Source organism: Melospiza georgiana, chromosome 16 (genome assembly GCF_028018845.1).
Source record: "Melospiza georgiana isolate bMelGeo1 chromosome 16, bMelGeo1.pri, whole genome shotgun sequence".
Lineage (NCBI taxonomy): Eukaryota > Metazoa > Chordata > Aves > Passeriformes > Passerellidae > Melospiza > Melospiza georgiana.
Genome location: NC_080445.1, coordinates 7,341,545 through 7,359,383, shown reverse-complemented (window position 1 = coordinate 7,359,383; position 17,839 = coordinate 7,341,545). Strand labels below are relative to the sequence as shown.

Sequence of the window (17,839 nt, the reverse complement as noted above, 5' to 3'; positions counted from 1 at the left end):
ATTGCCCTGTGGGAGCCACCTGTGCTGCATGGACACACCAGGTGTAGCCCACACAAACCTTAAAGGTGTCAGGAGTTTTCCCTTGGGAATCAGCTTTGCTCTGACCAGGGAGCAGCTGCTCCCTCCCTGGCACCCCATGTGAATCAGGAGAGCTGCATTTGCCACAGTGGGTCATGGCAGACAATGATGGAACAGCTCTGCCATCTGATTATCTCCACTCATTATTCTTTTTCTTAGCATTTTACAGGATTTTTAAGACCAGTAAGTTTATAAAGATTCTCTCACTCTACATCTATAGGATATGCAAGAGAGCCAAAAGCAATGCTAGAAGAACAAAGGTCACAGGTAAAAGACAATACACAGTGAGCAACCACAGTTACCACTGCAGCTTGTGCAAGCAAAGATTTGTTTTACTCTGGTTTTTTTATCTCTTCTGTGTGCAGTGAAAGCAGTAGAGTCTGCTTGATTATGGATTTGCATTTGGAGATTGTCCTTGTCCATACAAAGTGAGCTCCCACTGTATATCTTCCTTTAGCAGGGGCACTGCTCAGCTCTGTCTCCTATCCCTGGCAACTGACAGGAAGCTTAAAGAAGCTCTGTATATGTGAGACCCTTATCCAGGTTTGAGTAAAACCAGTTAAATTCACAATTTATCACTACAGAGCTGCAGCTGAGCCAGCAAGTGCTGCAGGCAGGCAGTACCATGTAAGCCTTTACTCCCTAAAAATCCAGAATAGAAAACCACAAGTGTAAAGTTACTTCCCAGTGAGAGCATTTTAGCTGCATGTAAACATTCAATTTGGTTCTAAATTAGTTATTTATAAATCTTTCAGATCACTTTTATTGGACTAATAGCTCAGGATGCATCCTGGATTACACCAACAGTCTTCACAGGAGTGCAGGCTCTGACCTTGCTTGGATGCTCCTCAGGAAGGACTAACCAAGGAACTCCCTGGCTTTGTGCTTGCAAGTCCCCATGGAGTCCCATCATTTCAGTCCTGTAACACCAAACCTGTGGTTTGCTATTTTAAGTAGGATGCTTTTTACATCACTGTTATAACAGGACTGATAAACAATAATTGCCTTCAGTACATTTGTTTATCTTTCTTACAGATGCAGTATTTGAGATTTTAAAACAATGCTCAGTACCAGCTGGGAGTAGTCAGCTCTCTTATTTCTGTGGGTCTTTACTGAGTCTCACTTTAAGCTGGCTCTTGTTTGAGTTACTCCTACTCTAACATAACTGCAATGTGTCTTTAAGTGATTAAAATTTAATATGAACGTTCAGACATGGCACAGCTGTAACAAAAGAGGTAAACGTGTTCAAAGCTTAACTTTTGCCTGGAATGGGTAACTGAAATTCTGCAGCTCCTGACCCTTTTCACACCCTCCCAGGCTCAAATGACCACAGGGAGGCTCAGGTGGAAAGGGACCTTAATGCCTGTTTGTTTATTTGTGCCTCTTTGGGAACTCCTGCTGTTTTGCAGGTGTCTCACAAGTTCTGCATCTCTATGAGCCATGTCCTGCCACCGACTGTCCAACCAGCGGGCAGGAGGTGGTGTTTTCTTCCTGAACAACCTGTTCAACAGGTACCTCAGTGTGACCGGAGCCCTCACTACTGCCAGGATGCTTTAGTGCAGCAGTCACAGCTGTGCGAAGACACGCGGAGGTAAGATCCACCGTAGGATGCTCTGGGATCCCAGGGATGCTGTGACAGCCAGGAATACCGTGACATGCTGTAGGACCCCGGGGATGCTGTGGGCTGCACGGACGCCGTGTGAGGAGCAGAGTGCCAGGAAAGCCGTGCGATCCCAGATGAGTGGGACGCAGGGGTTCTGTGGAGCCTGGGGATGCTGCGGGAGGAGAGGCTGGGGGATGCTGCGGGGGCTGTTGCGGGCCCTGCCCGAGCCCGGCCCCAACGGCCCCAACGGCGCCGCCCGCGGGAGCGCCCGAGGCCGGGGTGGGCCGGGGCCCGGGCCGAGCACGGCGCCCTGCGCTGCCGCCCCGCCGCTCTGCAAGTGAGATGCACAGAGCCCCGGCGGGGCTCGGGTGGCTTTGAATGTTTCATTGCGGCCGGGGCAGGGACTGCGTGTCGGAGGGAGTCGGGAGCCACAGCCTCTGAAATGTCCTGGCTGCCGGTGAGGGGCCCCTAGAAGGGCAAGAACCTCCTTGTTCAGAAAATGAGGAATTCACGAGTACTTTTTTTCTTAATGCAGTTATTAACCTTTTCTATAGTATAGCAGCTATTTTATTCGAGTTCCCCTCGAAAGCAAGAGATTTGATAGCCTTGTTCTCTGATACACCTTCTAAAGTTATAAGGATCAGGCATCCCTCTTCCCTCCTGACAGCCTCATCTATCTCAACTCCAGCGCTGCCAATGATAACAACTCACTGTGTTCTTAATTTATGTTTAGCTGCTGGTACTTAGAAAGAATCTGGAAATACCACTTCTCTCAGATGTCTGTCTTGGCAGTAAACTGGGGACTGTAAATTCTGGGTTGCTTTTGTCTTTATCTCTCTTAGGCAGGCTGCATTAAAGCCACATTTTGCTGCTGTGACTAGATCTTGTCAACATGAAACTCCCAGAAATTGTCTGCATCCAGGAGTGCTATAGAGCCACTTTCACCATGTAGAAGGAATTTTTACATGTATCTGGTAGTGCTGGGCAGTATTTCATTGACACAAAATCAAAAATGAGTGGAGCAGCAACACCCATCCGCCGAAACTCTGACTGCAATAAGAGCAAACGTGCTGGAATACTCAATAAAATCAATATGAAAGCCGTGGTGACAGGAGGTGCTGGCTATTGTGGATACAAGCTGGGATGTGCTCTTGCCAACATAGGAGCTTCTGTTGTGCTGTGTGACATACACAAGCCTTTGTGGGTGATTCCCAGTGGAGTGGCTTGGATCCAGGTATGATAAATAATATCTTGCCAACAGTCAAAGTTAGTTCATTTGTATTTTCCATAATATCTTCCTAGTTTTCACTGACTCCAAATACCTATCGCCAATTATTTCAAATTTCTGTGACCTTTTTAACTTTGTGGACATCCCTCATGAATTTTGGTGAATGGATTTTAGTATATCTGAAATAATGAAACCAGCAAAACCTGTAATGCATGGAGCAGTTTCACTCCTGACTCCTCAGGTTCCTGCCTTCACCTAGGCCTTAGCTAAACCACCTGTAGAATAAACACAGGAGTATTGTGAACCTTAATGAATGTCTTTAAAGTTCTTTGGGTTCTATGGAAGAAAAGTATAGTTATCAGCAAGTAGGGAGGTGTGCCCAGTTTTGAGTCCCAGGATATTTGTACAGCAAGTACAGTTCCTTCTATATGGATTCCCTCTGTGCTAACCCACTGTGTGACAAATGCTCACCTGCAGCTTTGATCTCGTGTCCAAATATCTTCTGTTGTGTATTACAGACAGATATCAGGGATTACAGTGCTGTACTGGCAGTCTGTGAAGGGGCTGACTGTGTGTTTCACGTAGCTTCCTATGGAATGTCAGGAACAGAGCAGGTGAGTCCACATAGTTTTGGTTTTTTCTGTCTGACTGCCCACACAGAAGGTGAGAGCCTTTGATGCTGTAACACTGCAGGACAGATTTCATCTCTTCATATTGCCCTGGACTTTTGGTAAATTGTGCTGTGCAAACTGGAGTGCCACCTCAAGCAGGCTGCTTGCAGTGATTTCCTCTCATTAGAGGTTCCACCAGCACCCTGGGAGGGTGTTGGAGATGGAAATGGCATTGAAAAGTTCTGAAATACTGTGAAGACAAAATGAAAGACAAGGGAGGCTGGTTCCCTCCAAAACCCTGATTCTTCCCTAAACCTTCACATGGATCTCCTAGGTGTTAAGGTCACTAGGAGGAATAAAACTTAACTAAATTATAAATTATTTCATCTATCTGAATTGTAACAATAACAATATTTGAAGTCTTTAATTGTTCACCATTGGGTAAAAAGCTCTACAGATGCTCTTGGTGTAGGACTCTGAGTCACAATTTTATAATTAGAGTTACAAGCACACACACACATCCACACACAAACACACCTCTTTCTTATTTTATTTAATAAGAGGAACTTCAGTAGTTACCCTGTCTGGATAGAACAGCTCACTCGAAGTTCTTTGCACTGAGCAATGCATAATTTGAATTGCTGTGGTTAGAGGCAACTGGTCACTAAAGTGCTACTGAAACACATGTATTTAACAAACTGCTGCAAGATATGTAATAACTGGACATATATTTTCAGAAGCACTACAATTTTCTTTGCTTCAAGCAGACTAGTCTATAAAAATACACAAATAGTTTAAAAATAATGATTAGACTTCTTCAAGTCTGAAACAGCAGTCTAAATGGCATTTTTAACAATCAAAGCACTAAATTATGTTTATCTGGGGACATTTCTAACATCCCCCTATTGAATTGAATATGTATTATTACTATAAAATGCACCATTTTTTTCTTTTCCTAGTTGCATAAAAAAGAGATTGAAAGTGTCAACATTAGTGGAACAAGACTCATCCTTAATGGTATGTATTTAACTGTGCCATTGGGTGTTAGTACAGCATGTCAAACATCACATCCCATTTAGAGAAAGCCACTTGGCCTTTTTGGCACACTCTGTCTGTCACCAAGTGCTTGACATTGTTGGCAGAAAATGAGGAAACATGTAATTGGGGGGTGGGGTGCTATGCTCAGTTCTGCTACGAGGTGTGACACGAGAGCCAGCACTGCAGTTCAGCTACTTCAGCTTCTCAACACCTTGTTTGACTGATGTGGGAATCTCTATATAACGAGTTCACCAATTCCCTGTGTATTTTGTAGTAGTAAACCTGCTTGCTAACAACTTGTACAGGCAGTGAGCAGCCCTTCAAGCAGAAGGACTTCTGACCTCTGCCCAGCAGGCTGGAGGAGCTCTCCTGAGGCAACTAAAGCTCTTGTTTCTACACTGATGTCTTCCCTTTAAATATGCTCTGCATTTCAACTCAGTCACAAAACAGAAGGATTTTCTCTTTGAAGATTTGACAGTTTCTTAGAAAAAATGGCACACAAACTTTTTCCTAAATAATTTTCCACTAAAGTAATTAATTATTCATTGCAGCCTGCAGGAAAAAAAATGTGCCTCGTCTGGTGTACACCAGCTCAGTGAATGTGGTGTTTGGAGGGCTTCCCATTGAAGATGGGGATGAGGAATCCTTGGCATATTTCCCAATTGACAAGGTATTTCATTGGATTGATTCTCCAATTTCTCTGTTTATTTCCATGTTTCTGAAAAAGCATGGAGTTTTTCTGACAGAGTTTTGCCTGATGCAAACATCCAGGCACAAGAAAGGCCAGGTGGGATGATGAAGGGGGATAGAATATAAGAAAATAAAGATAGTGTAGAAAGTAATCTCATCCCTAAGGAGTTGCAGCTGGGCCAATTATCAAAGATCAGGATAAGGCCTGACTTTAACAGGACACAGCTGTAAGCAATGAGAAGCAGAATGCTATAAAAGAGTGGGGTGGCTGGGTGAGAAGGGAACTGGAGTCAGTGGCTGCTTTGTGAAAAAGAGTCAGTGTTCTGAGGAGCTGGCCATGAGAAACACCAGAAGGTATGGAACTTTTGTGATAAGGAGACAACAGTGTGGAACCCCTGTGATAAGATCACAACAGGATGAGAGTTTGAGCAGCCTGGTCTAGTGGGAGGTGCCCCTTCCCATGGAAGAGGGGGTTGTAAAAAGATGATCACTGAAGTCCCCTTCAACCCAAACCATTCTGTCATTCTATGAAAGAAAAAAGGAAACTCTTTATACTCTTTGAAGATGCTTGGCACATCAGTTTCATGTACATCAATATTTATATTTCTTTGTTTTCCTATTAAGGCCTTGATTTGGGAAATAACTCCCACAATGCTGCATTAGCATCAGGGTATTCCACCTGCTCATGAGGATTCTGAGATATGGCTTGGTGCCTCTTCAGCTATTTATTATCCACATGATTTTTCTGGTTTTCCCTTAGAGGATGTCATATATTCAAGGTAGAGCTGATCTGGAAAAGCAGCCTATTTTTATATGGTTTTATTTCATTTAATTAAAAAAGAGAATGTACTTCTGGCTGCTTTGCATACACAGTTGTTTTTGGTGTCCCTCCTCTCTCCATCAAATACTTCACGGTCTTTCAAGAAGTAAATATGGAGATAAAATATGAATATTTTTAATAACATTTTAAGTAACACTTTCTCTGGGAGAATGCCACACAGAAGTGAGCAGGATACTTCAGACCAAGTGTAATGACTTCAAAACTTGGCTTTTGACTTTTCCGTTACCCGAAGAAGAAATCCAGATTACAAAGTAGTGATCAATTACATTCCTGGCAGCGTCCAAAACATACATATATTTATTGCTTCTCAAATGTGCTGAAATTAATTAACCAGATTTGCATATACAAAAATACTTCCTTACCCTAGAAATATTCATGTGTTGTACTCTGAACCTAATATCCCACAACTTCTGTATTTTGAGGTATTTGTTGCCTCTGCTGAGTGAAATCTAGTGAAGAAGAGGAGCCTCTCTGTCCCACCATTTCAGGAACAGATACAAATGTATTTGCTTTTTCTCTGTAGCTTGTTGACCACTATTCCAGGACCAAATCCATTGCAGAACAAATGGTACTAGCAGCTGATGGAATTTCACTAGAAGGTACTTTTGTCTGAGCATGAATTCATAGTAAAATTTACTCCTCTTCTTGTTCCTCCCCCAAATCCTGTGTCCTCTATCAATCCTTAGTGGACAAGACTGCCCAGAAGTTCTGAAATTAAGTTACCAACTCCCTCTCACAAATTAGAGTCTTTTCATTTATAAATTACTTTAAATCGGTTTTAAGTTCCCACAATGTCTGTAAAAGGTTTTAGCATGGTAGCAGTAAGTTCAGTATGTTAATGAAAAATAATAAGAGCGCTATAAATTAAACAAAAACAAGTGTTTAATGTCTCTATCTCATGCAGCATAAGTAAAACACAGATGCTGATTAAATTGGTACATCAACACACTCCCTCAAGTTATAAATTAAAATCTGAAGTAGGTATCTGAGCCTAAGGCTTGGAATTATTTATTAGTGCTTCCCAAAGTTTTCCATGTTGAGGAAGCCAGTTATACACTTGAAAACTTAAGCTTACCTGTGAGATACTATAACTGCCAGTGCAAAACAAATTAATGTAAAGTGCAACATGATTCTGTGTGACCAAGTGATACTGAGCTAAATTTAGCTGTGGACAACTTAGAGAAAAGACTCTTCACTTGATACTTGCAGAGGCTATAACAGATAGAAAGTCCATGATGGGAACTCCATCCCAACAAAATTATTTTGTTCAAAATAAGAAAAGGTATTTTTCCCCCTTTATTTCCTTAGCAGCTCTTCTCATCAAAGTCTCTCCTAATTACAGGAACAATACACAGTTCTGTATTAGTCAGTGAAATAGAACCAAACATCCCATTTTTATTCTGTGCCATAGCAGGACTTATATTTTATATGTTTACAAGAACAGTTATTAGCAGATGATGAAACAGCCAGCTGATGTACGTGGGAAGATTTGATTTTTATGATCCCACTGAAATTGTCAAGAGCTTCTCCCTCACTCCAGTGGGAGCTGCACCTGCTGTTGAGTGAATCTTTCAGCTCTGCCTTGTACTGCTAGCAGGTCACTGCTTCCCATCAATGATTTTGTGGGGATTAGTTGGTTTCATTCCACTATCTGATATATTTTTTGAACAACCTGCTCACTTCAGTGAACTCATGACCACAGCCAACACATTCATTCACTGCTCTGGCACAGGGACAAGACACTAATTAGAAAGCGATTTTTTGAATATCTGGTGTTTTCTAGGAACACAACTATGATTGCAGGACTTCTCTAAATATTTTCTTGCTGTTTTTTATGCTGTAATTCTCCCATCTTATTATCCAACTCCTAATGCAGCATCTTTTGGTATGTATTGTTTTTTAAGGTAGTGAAATTAATTTAGAGTAAATCCTGCTGCCTCAGCCTTTGGTTCATACAAACAAAGATGCAGTGCAGTGATGTGAAGGTCTCTTAAGAATCTTATCCCATGTTCTAGGAGGGGGAATACTCCACACGTGCGTTCTCCGCCCACCAGGAATCTACGGACCAGAGGAGCAGAGACACTTGCCAAGGCTTGCAGTATGTCATCCAAATCCTTTAGCCAGCAGGGTTTTCTATGATATGGGTAAAAAACTGAAAGCAACATCACTTATTTGTATTACAAATTGACTGATCTTATTGGGTAGCAATTCAACAATTCAGTCATTTGCTGAGGATATTATAACTTTTATAACAAGCATTATATCTGTAAAGTGTAGATTTTAAAAGTCTTTTTTTTTAAAGTCAAATACAAACACATGAAAATCTAGCTTTATAATTTAATGATTACCGTAAGATTCAGGCCAATCCATGATATTTTAAATGTCTGTTTACATGCAACTTACACCAAATTGTTTTAAATATTAATGAGAAGAGATACAGAAAATATCTTATTTCCACTCTCAACTATTAACAGCTTTCCCTGTCCAATGAAACAGGTTCCAAAGTTGGAAGCACCCTCTGGTACCACAGGTTACTGAGGGCAGCAGCTGAGGTGTTCACATTTTACTCTTTTTCACTTGCTTTTAAATTGCAGGGCCAACAGATGATGTTTAGAGCATGGTCCCTGTAGAATTCTGTGAGCAGTTATTTTAAAAGAAATAGTGTAATATTAAGTTATACACAGTTTTCAGGAAATAATAGATTCAAGTTGACCACATAATAGATATTTTTTTATTTGTGGCTGAGGTAGGAAATTATATTGCAGTCAGCCAAATTATATATTATCTACTTGTATATAATTTTAAGAATGCAAAATATCATTTTAGTTAAATCTGAGATTTTATTTTAGCCCCTTTAAAAATATAATATTTAAAAATTTCTATTTGATTTTGAGCTTTATTGTTTTGAGCCAAATTTAAGGCATCATGTTTTGCAGTTTCTAAAATGTACCTGTTCAATGAAAACTGGGATGCTTTCCTTCCAGCTTAAAGTGAATCTTCCAGGTTTTCCTAGCCAAAGCTATTTGATAAATTTGATCCAATTTAGTGAATACTTTTGATCCACTCAGAACTGTAACTTAGCTTTCCATACAATAGAGCAGGCTTGTACTTTTTGTCAATTCAGGACATATTGCAATACATCTTTTGACATTTTCTCATGAGCAGTTCCCTTGAATATTTTTAATTGATTAATGTATTTCCTTTCTTTTTAAAACAGAGCTAAACTTACATTTAGCTGGACAAAAAAAGTACACTTTACCTCATTGTAAAACTCATTTTGTTATGGTTTCATGTTTGTTTTTATCTACAGAAGATTATTGAGAGAAGGCTACTTAGCTTCAAGTTTGGGGACCCAAGTGTTCAAATGAACTGGATACATGTAGAGAATTTTGTACAAGCTCATATTCTAGCTGCTCAAGCTCTCACCCCTCAGAAGAACTACATAGCTGTAAGTACACAGCAAAACCACCACAGATCTCACTTGACAGTGGATCCTGCACTGCATCCTGTGCTACAGTAACCACTGCAGTAATTAGAGTTATTGTCCTTCAGCTCTCATTGCTGTCTGTGTTTGCAGCTGGTCAGTGTGCTATGAGCAATGTGGGATGGGCACAGTGCTGGCTGTTAGTGTTGGTTAAGAGATGGAATATTCCATTCTATAACAATGTCTCCATCTCTGCATTTTTAAAATGCAATATTTATAATTTCTGGAAAATGAGCAAAGAATGTTTGCTTTGTTGGAAATGTAAGTGGAAGTTCAGGCAGATTGATCCTGTTCCCTGTACAGGTCCAGATTTAATGTTCTGAACTGTGATGGTCAGTTCTTCCCAACAGAGGCACATTTCATTTGGGTTCATTGCTTTCAAAAACAGTCACAGCTGTTTCCTTCCTTGTAAATACAGGTTTTTAATCACCTAGAAGCATTGCTCTGAGAGTATATTAGAAAGGGGTTCAAAGTAGATTTTCTTTTCTTAAAGAAAATTCCTAATTTTTTTTTTCTTAAGTTCTTAAACTACTTTTTCTAAAACCCTGAAAGCAAAAGGAAAGCAGGAACACAGAGCTTGGCTACACAGGAGTGTTCTGGGTTCCAGTGAGCCTTAACCAGCCCCAGAGCAGAATATTGCCCCCCTTTGGTGGATGTGCCAGCAGCACCACTGAGACCCAGCTCCAGCTCAGTGGTGTCTCTGCACAGCAGCACAGCCACTCTGAACAGGCACATCTGTAATAAACCATTTATTCCAAGGCAGGTTAACCACACAAGCCACCTGCTCACCAATTCTGTTGCACCCAACAGTGCCACTGAATGAAACACAAGCAGAGTTTGTGAGTCAGGTGTGCACCACTCATATTTGATATTGCTGGATTATTTTCAAGCAGTTTGTAAGTGGTGAGATAAAGAAAAAGAAGTCAATATATATGCTGTACTATTTTTACTGACTTGTCTCTTCTCTACCTCTTTAACAGAGTGGCCAGGTGTATTTCATTCATGATGGAGAAAAATCCAACCTTTTTGAATGGCTGACTCCCCTGGTACGTGCAATACTGATCTCCAAGTACACTAATTTCTTTAACTGTATGCAACTGCAGCTTTTGTGTGCATGCTACATTTGTATGTTTGCTTTGGGTGTGAGAGTTCCACATGGAACTCTCTGAATGTGGCCTTCATTCCTGCTTGAATTTCAGTGTGATTAGCACTGTAACAAAGCCCACCCAAAATACTACACTAAAGCGAATGTCTTCCCTGAGACCAAAGGACCCTCTACAGCAGCACCCTGTCCTGAGCTGTTACTGTCTTCATTTATGGGGCATGCAGATGGGAATAATGGGCATTTTGGGTGGGAAAAAAATAGAAATCTTAAGTTTTCATCTGTTCATTCTTTTCAAAATACCATGTTGTTGCTAATGATAGGCTCAAAACCATAAACATGTCATGATGTTAAATTAGGTATCAGCACACTATGACATCTTGATTAATTATTGTAATTTCTCTCATTCTTTTAAGATACAAAAATGACACAGTGTCTGTGGGTAACATTTAACTGGCATCTCCTTAAAAATGAAAAATAGTAAATACTAAGAGCCAGTAAATATTTCCATAAATGTCTTCTATATTGAAACTTTAAAATTTGTTTAAAGTTTCTGGGGGTTTTCATTGTTTTTTAAATCTTTTTCAGTTTGAAGGATTAGGTTGCAGTAAGCCATGGATACGTATTCCTACTTGTGTAGTCTATGCATCAGGTAAAATATTTTATCAACATTTCTCTTTCTAGTTCATGCTCCCCTCATTCCTAACTGTAATATAATATTGTTTTACTTGCCCACAATTTTCATTTTCATGTATAAAAATGCTGTCTGCTCACCTAGTGTTCAGCAGTGTAAAACTCACCTCTGTGCAGCTGAAACCAGAATGATCTCTTATTCAAGTCCCACTAAAAGAAGTTCTCTGTTGCCATATTTTTTATGAAGCCTCATGACCTTTTCACTAGATCTGTGCCCAGCTTTTTCCCTTTTCCAAAACCTTATTCCACAAGCACAATAATTAAGATTAAATTAAATTAGATTAAATTCCAGCCCCTTGAGAGCAAGTAGTGAGATGGTGTTAGTAATGGTGCCCTGAGCTCTCAGGTCTGTGATTATCCTTTTTAGCATTTCCAGTGTGAGATGTCCCAATCACAATGGCAAAGCAATTCGCTGTTCTTACCTCAAGTGAAAATCTTTTGTTATGCAGCCACATTCATGGAACACCTTCATGCACTTCTGAGACCAGTTGTTGACCTGCCCCCGCTGCTGACCAGAAATGAGGTAAAATCTGTGTCTGTAAACTTTCCTTAATTCCCACGGGATCCATGCATGTTCATCTGAAGGAGACTCAGTCAGTGGAAAGTAACACCCACCCTGTGCTGCTTCAGCCTCCAGTTTCCAGGGCAAATACATGCCTTGTGTACAATTTAGGCAATATATTGTGCTTGGTTGCCATGATTTTTGGAAAGAGTTTATGCTTGCAATCTGGGAGAGCTCCTCTCTTCCAAGGGTCAGTGTCCTGCATGCCTTGGGTGGGCCTTTAGGAACCTACCTGATGGCTTTGATCTGACTCTTTGAGTACTTAAGCAAGAGAATACTTGCAGAACATTTTTTTGTGACATTTACAGATTCTACTTTGCGTCTTTTAATGTCTCTTTGTGCTTTCAAGAATCTCCTTTTGAGGGGACAATTTTAAGAATAATGTGTGCAATACTGATAGGACATTGATATAATGTTGTGGGGGTTTTTTGTATTTTACATTTCCTTTAACTGTGTCTCTGCTGCCATTCACAGTTTGTTCCAGTTGCCTGTGTAGTCATACCTGTGTTTGCTGACTCTTTTGTCCTGCAGGTACAGAACATTTCTGTAACTCACACCTTTCGAATAGACAAGGCACGAGCTCAGCTGGGGTACCGCCCTCAGAAGTTTGACTTTGCTGATTCTGTGAACCACTACCTTGAATCCAGACCACGCTCATATTATAAGCTCTTCCTCAATATTTTCCTTGCTTTATTTGTTACTTTAATTTTGGCTTTTATTTTTACACAACTTGGTGGCCTCTCAATTTTGCGGTTTTTTAAAGGAAGGAAACACTGACCTGCACAAACTGCATGGTCACAGCATTGCTACCCAGAGCATTCAACTCCCATTATAGTTACTGGCACACTGCAACAGAGAGACAGCTGCTGTTGAATTTACAAATAATATCACAAACAAGTGGCTGGACCTGAGAAATTAAAATACAGTAAACAATAATTGCCAAATCACTGAAACACAACCAGAGTTATGATTGTTGCCTCTATTTCAAATCAAAACAACAATTTTCCAAATTGATTGCTGAAGTAAATGAGAACTTGCAGGAAAAACAAGAGCTGCAGACAGCCTGCAGTGCTTCACCAGTGAAGAAAAATGGCTGAAATAAGAAGAAAGACTGACCACAGCTTCTGTCATGGCTCACTACCTTGTGGAACAGAGGAACAAAGGCACAGACAGAACAGATTACTGCAAATAACACACACCAGGCCTACAGAGACTTCTCACTGTGTGATTTCATGAATTAGCTCTAGCACCACATCTGAAGGAAAATAAAAGTGTACTTGAAACATTGCTGAAGTCTGTGCTGTGCCTCTGCACAATTCCCCAGAACTGCCCCCTGCCCTGCCCCTGTCACAGAGCTGTGGGGACCTGCTGGTAGGGGTTTTCACAGGCTATTTTAGTTAAATTGGAAGTTACTAAGTAAGTTACATTAGTTAGGTATATTTATGACACAGTAGAGGAATCTGCTGCTATGGCTTGCACAGATCTTTTACAGCTTTCTTCACCTCCTGTAGTTAAGGGCAACAACTAACACAGTTCAGTTGCTCCTCAGCTGAACTTAAGGCCCAAGTCTGTTTTGGCACCAAATTTCTGAAGTACAGCAGCTGTACTGAGCAAATTCCTGCAGCAGCTGAAGTGAACAATGTGTTTTTCACATTACTGTTCAGCTAAAATGGACCTAAAGAACAGTCCAGCTCCTTCCCATCCACCATCCCATCACAATGGGAATTTATCAGAGAAATCTCTTCCTCACGTGCATCCTTCCAACCTGTAACACGGAGAGAGAAAAACCAAGGGCAAGATGCAAACAGCAGAGAGCTTGGGAAAGGACTAGGGATGAGAGCTTGAGAAATCATGGTCTGGAGGGGAGTAATTACGGATGGGTTTGAGAATTGTGGAGAGGGTGTGGACACTGGCACCTCCCCTCCAGGGGAGTCCAGGGCAGGCCTCAAAGCCCAGGGTCGGGCTGCTGTAACGCAAAAGCAGCACGGAAAGGCAGAACCCCTGAAAATAACAGCGTTTCTTGTTTTATTCTTAAAGCAAGAGACTCGCTCAGTGGATAATCCCTTTTCTGTAGTTAGTTCATATCACAACTCTGTATAATATTGATTGTACCGACTGTGACCGACAACCGCAGCACCCTGGGCGCACCGTGCCCGGCCCGGGCAGCACCGCGCGGGCCCCGGGCCGCCCCCGCCGGCAGCTTCCCGTTTCTGCTGTGCGGGAGCGAAAAGGAGCCGCCGCGGCGGGGACAAAAACAACTTGGCAGCGGTGGGATTCGAACCCACGCCATCGAAATGACTGGAGCCTAAATCCAGCGCCTTAGACCACTCGGCCACGCTACCGCCTGAGTGCTCACTCTCCCGCCAGGCCTCTTTGACGGAGCAAGCCGTCGTTCTTTCCCTCCATCCACGCACATGGCCTACCCGTGTCCGCGGCACCCCCCCGCCCGCAGCGCCCGCCGCGCCCCGTGAACGCCGCTGCCGCCGCCGGTCCCGGCCCCGCGCTCTCCGTGCCAGCGGCTGCGGCGGCGCCGCCAGGCCGACCCAGCGCAGTCCCCGCCCCCGCCCGGTAGGTGGCGCCGCCGCCCCGTGCCCGGCGCCGCCTGCGCACGTGGCCCCGCGCTCGGCCGGAGGAGCGGCCGCCGGCCGGAGCTCGCAGCGGGACTCCTGCTCCTTCTCCCGGGTTCGGCCGGGCCTTGAGCCTCGGCCCCTTCCTCCCCAGGGGCTTTGGGGCCGTCAGGCCGCGCCTCGGGGGCGTTTTGTCCGTGGCAGGCCCAGGCGGGTACCTCGGCAAAGGCGCTGCCGCGCGGTCCGTGCCCCACAGCAGCCGCGGCTGTGGTGGATCAGCTCCAGCTGGTCCTCGGGAGGGCTTGGCCCGTGCGCTGGTCCCGCAGAGTAGAGGGCAACCCTTGGCAGCCGCGGTAGCAGGTGTGCACACACTCCGGCCGGAAAGAGGGTCCGTCCTGCCCCGTATCAGCACCCACTGCCTCCCCTGCCCGCTGCAGGTGCCTCTGGCCCAGCAGGGCACACGTGCTGCCCAGGAGCTGCCAGCTCGCTGCGAGGCCGGTGACCTTCCCTGGCAGCTGCTCCCTTGGCACGGCACTGTGTCCTCAGCTGAACCATTCCCACCCCACACGGGACACCCCGCCGCCTTTATCTCGCTGGCAGCTGGGGTCGGGCTGCCCGCACACACTTCGCTGTCCCGCCTGTCGCTGCCCTTACCTGCGGCTGGGCTCCGGACCGCGTGGTTGGTGCTTTCTTTCCCTGTCCGCCTCAATCAGAGAGCTGGCTTTGGCAACCAGAGCCTGATTCGGTCACTGGTGAGTAGAAGATGAATTCTCATGTTCTGGGAGGCCTGCAGGAGAAATTTGTATAATTACTTTGTGGACAGAGGTAAAAATAGCAAGACCAAATGCAATGCAATTAAAACAACATGGAGAAATTATGTCCACCATTGCCCTTCTTCCCATAGAAAGTCTTGCACTGGTGCTGCAGGAAGTTTTAGGTGTGTGTTACATGCACCTCCCATGAGACTGGAGTGAGGTTTATGACCAGCTTGATTCACCTTGTAAGACCAGATTGTCATAGGAGTATGAGGGTAAAAATTGTCAGGAAATTGATTGATTTAAAGGCAATTTAAAATCTGCACATTTAAACAAATGCAGAATAAAATTGCTCTGCAAGTTAGTATCGTAATGGGTGTCCTTTCCTTTTTCCTTTCAAAAACCACAGTTACATAGAACAATGATTCTAAAGGAAACCTTATTTAAAATGAGCATACTGAAACTTTACAAGCTATAGTGCTCTTGGAAAAAAATTCATGCAGTGCTGAACATACTCAATGGAAGAATACCATACTAGATTTGCAGGTCACTGATTCCCTAGGTTGCCATTGGAAATTTAATTTTTAGTATTTTCAAGCAACAAAAATAGTGACTCAAGCTCTTTAAGTGTAAAGGATAAAACACATATTGTATAAATAGAAAACTAAAACTAGAACATACAGCATGTCTGGGCCAATGCCTGATTTCAACATGTCTTTAGTTTTTCATCATCACTGATTGTTCTTTTAAGAAAATGTTACAGAGAATAGAAGAGAAGCCCCAGGCTTAAACCTGGGAATAAGTACTCCCTTGCACCAGGGTAGCAGAGCTGGCTTATTTGAAAACATGAGAAATGTGTAGCTTGACAAGGCATCACCTGTGTTCCTGATAGAGCAGAACATTCACCATGAGGATTTTATGGCAGAAGGCAGCTTTTAATTCAAAATAATGCAAAGTATTTTGTGTCCAGAGAAGGGCAACGGAGCTGGTGAAGGGTCTAGAGGGTAAATCCTACAAGGAGCAGCTGAGGGTGTTCAGGCTCTCTGCAACTCCCTGAAAGGAGGTTGTGGCAACACAAGGACCAGTGTCTCCTCCCAAGAAACAAGCCAAAAGGAAATGGCCCCAAGCTACATTGGGGGTGGGGGGTTCAGGTTGGATATCAGGAAAATTTTTTCCATTGAAAGAGTGGGTTAAGCATTGGAACAGGCTGCCCAGGGAAGTGGTGGAGTCACCATCCCTGGAAGTGTTCAAAAAACAAGTAGACGTGGCACTTTGTGATATGGTCATGTGGGTGTGGTGGGATTCAGTAAAAGGTTGGTCTTGACCTTGGAGGTCTTTTGCAACCCTAATGATTCCATGATTTGCCTGAGTTTAAAGCAAGCTGCTCTCGTGACTGTTCAGCTGTGCTCATGGATCACACCAGTTACAGTATTCCACCTTTATCAGCAGCCTACCATGGCAGGTGGTGATTTTTTAACCATTATCAACACAATTTCACACAGTGGGAACCACACATCTGGCTTCTTCTAGGCTTTCAGAATTCATTTGATGAGTCTGTGCTCTTCCCAGGCCCTGCCATGAAGCATCCCAACATCAGCCCTGCTGGGTGCTGCTCTCCTCAGGGCGCTCAGCTGGGCTGACAGCAGAGTGCAAAATGAAGAAATAAATGCAGGTTCTGGTGCTCATGAGGCAAAAGTGCTCAGTTATTGATAACTGCTAATGTTTACCACACTGATTTGCAGCTGAGAGATTAATAAGACCTCAAGAGTTTTTCTGCACAATCACTAACATTGCAAATGTGTTTCTCTTTAAACACTGCATGAATTTGAGAAAAAATGTGCCCTTAGGAAGCAGCATTAAAGAGGGGCTCAGTCAAGTGTCTGCTTGACATTTTCAAACCAGGGCTTGCAGCCTCAGCATGGTGCTGGAAATTGGTGACAAAATTACAGGTACTGTCAAATGGCAGGTGGTGTTCCAGCATGTGTGCTGCTCCCTCCAGTCCCCATGCTGAGACACAGTTTAATTTATGTAACTAATGGTGGGTTTTCCTGGCAGAGACTCAGAGCATCTGCTCTGTGTGTTTTTAATTAAATATTGGTAATCTTCCTCCTGAAGATTATCTCAGCAGCAGTGTTTTTCTGCTCTCTTTGGAGAGCACAGGGATTGTGCATTTTTTCTGTCAGTGGTGCTGCAAGAAACCATCCATCTGTCACAAAGGATGTACTCACATCTTCCAGTCTTGGTTCTGTAACCTCTGCTCGTGGTAAAAAGCACTAATGAGGATTATTTACATGAGTAAGGGATTGAGCAGCAGTAAAAAAGGCAGATTCTTTGCAGGCTGCCAAGTAATACAATTAAGCCAAAACCTATTTACATTAATTTCCATGTAACTCGTGAAAGGATAAGGAGTTTTGTTTAAATTTTCCACAAATTCTAGCTTGAGGAAAAGCTTAAACATGGGCATTTTCAACCCAGAAAGCCAGTGTTTTGGGACAAATTCAAATGTGGCCGCTTTGAGGAAACACGGACTTTGGAACGTGAAATCTGGTGCATAATACTGCCATTTCTTATGGGGAAATGTGCAATA

At 43.1% G+C, this 17,839-nt stretch overlaps 1 non-coding gene and 1 pseudogene across 1 annotated transcript; one reads left to right on the top strand and one right to left on the bottom strand.

Annotated features, from left to right (window-relative positions):
- The first annotated feature begins 2,573 nt into the window (after positions 1 to 2,573).
- LOC131090442 (putative short-chain dehydrogenase/reductase family 42E member 2) lies at positions 2,574 to 14,253 on the top strand (annotated as a pseudogene).
- Positions 14,191 to 14,272, bottom strand: TRNAL-UAG (transfer RNA leucine (anticodon UAG)). The gene has a single exon. It is a non-coding gene; the product is annotated as a tRNA-Leu (tRNA).
- Between the last annotated feature and the right edge of the window lie 3,567 nt (positions 14,273 to 17,839).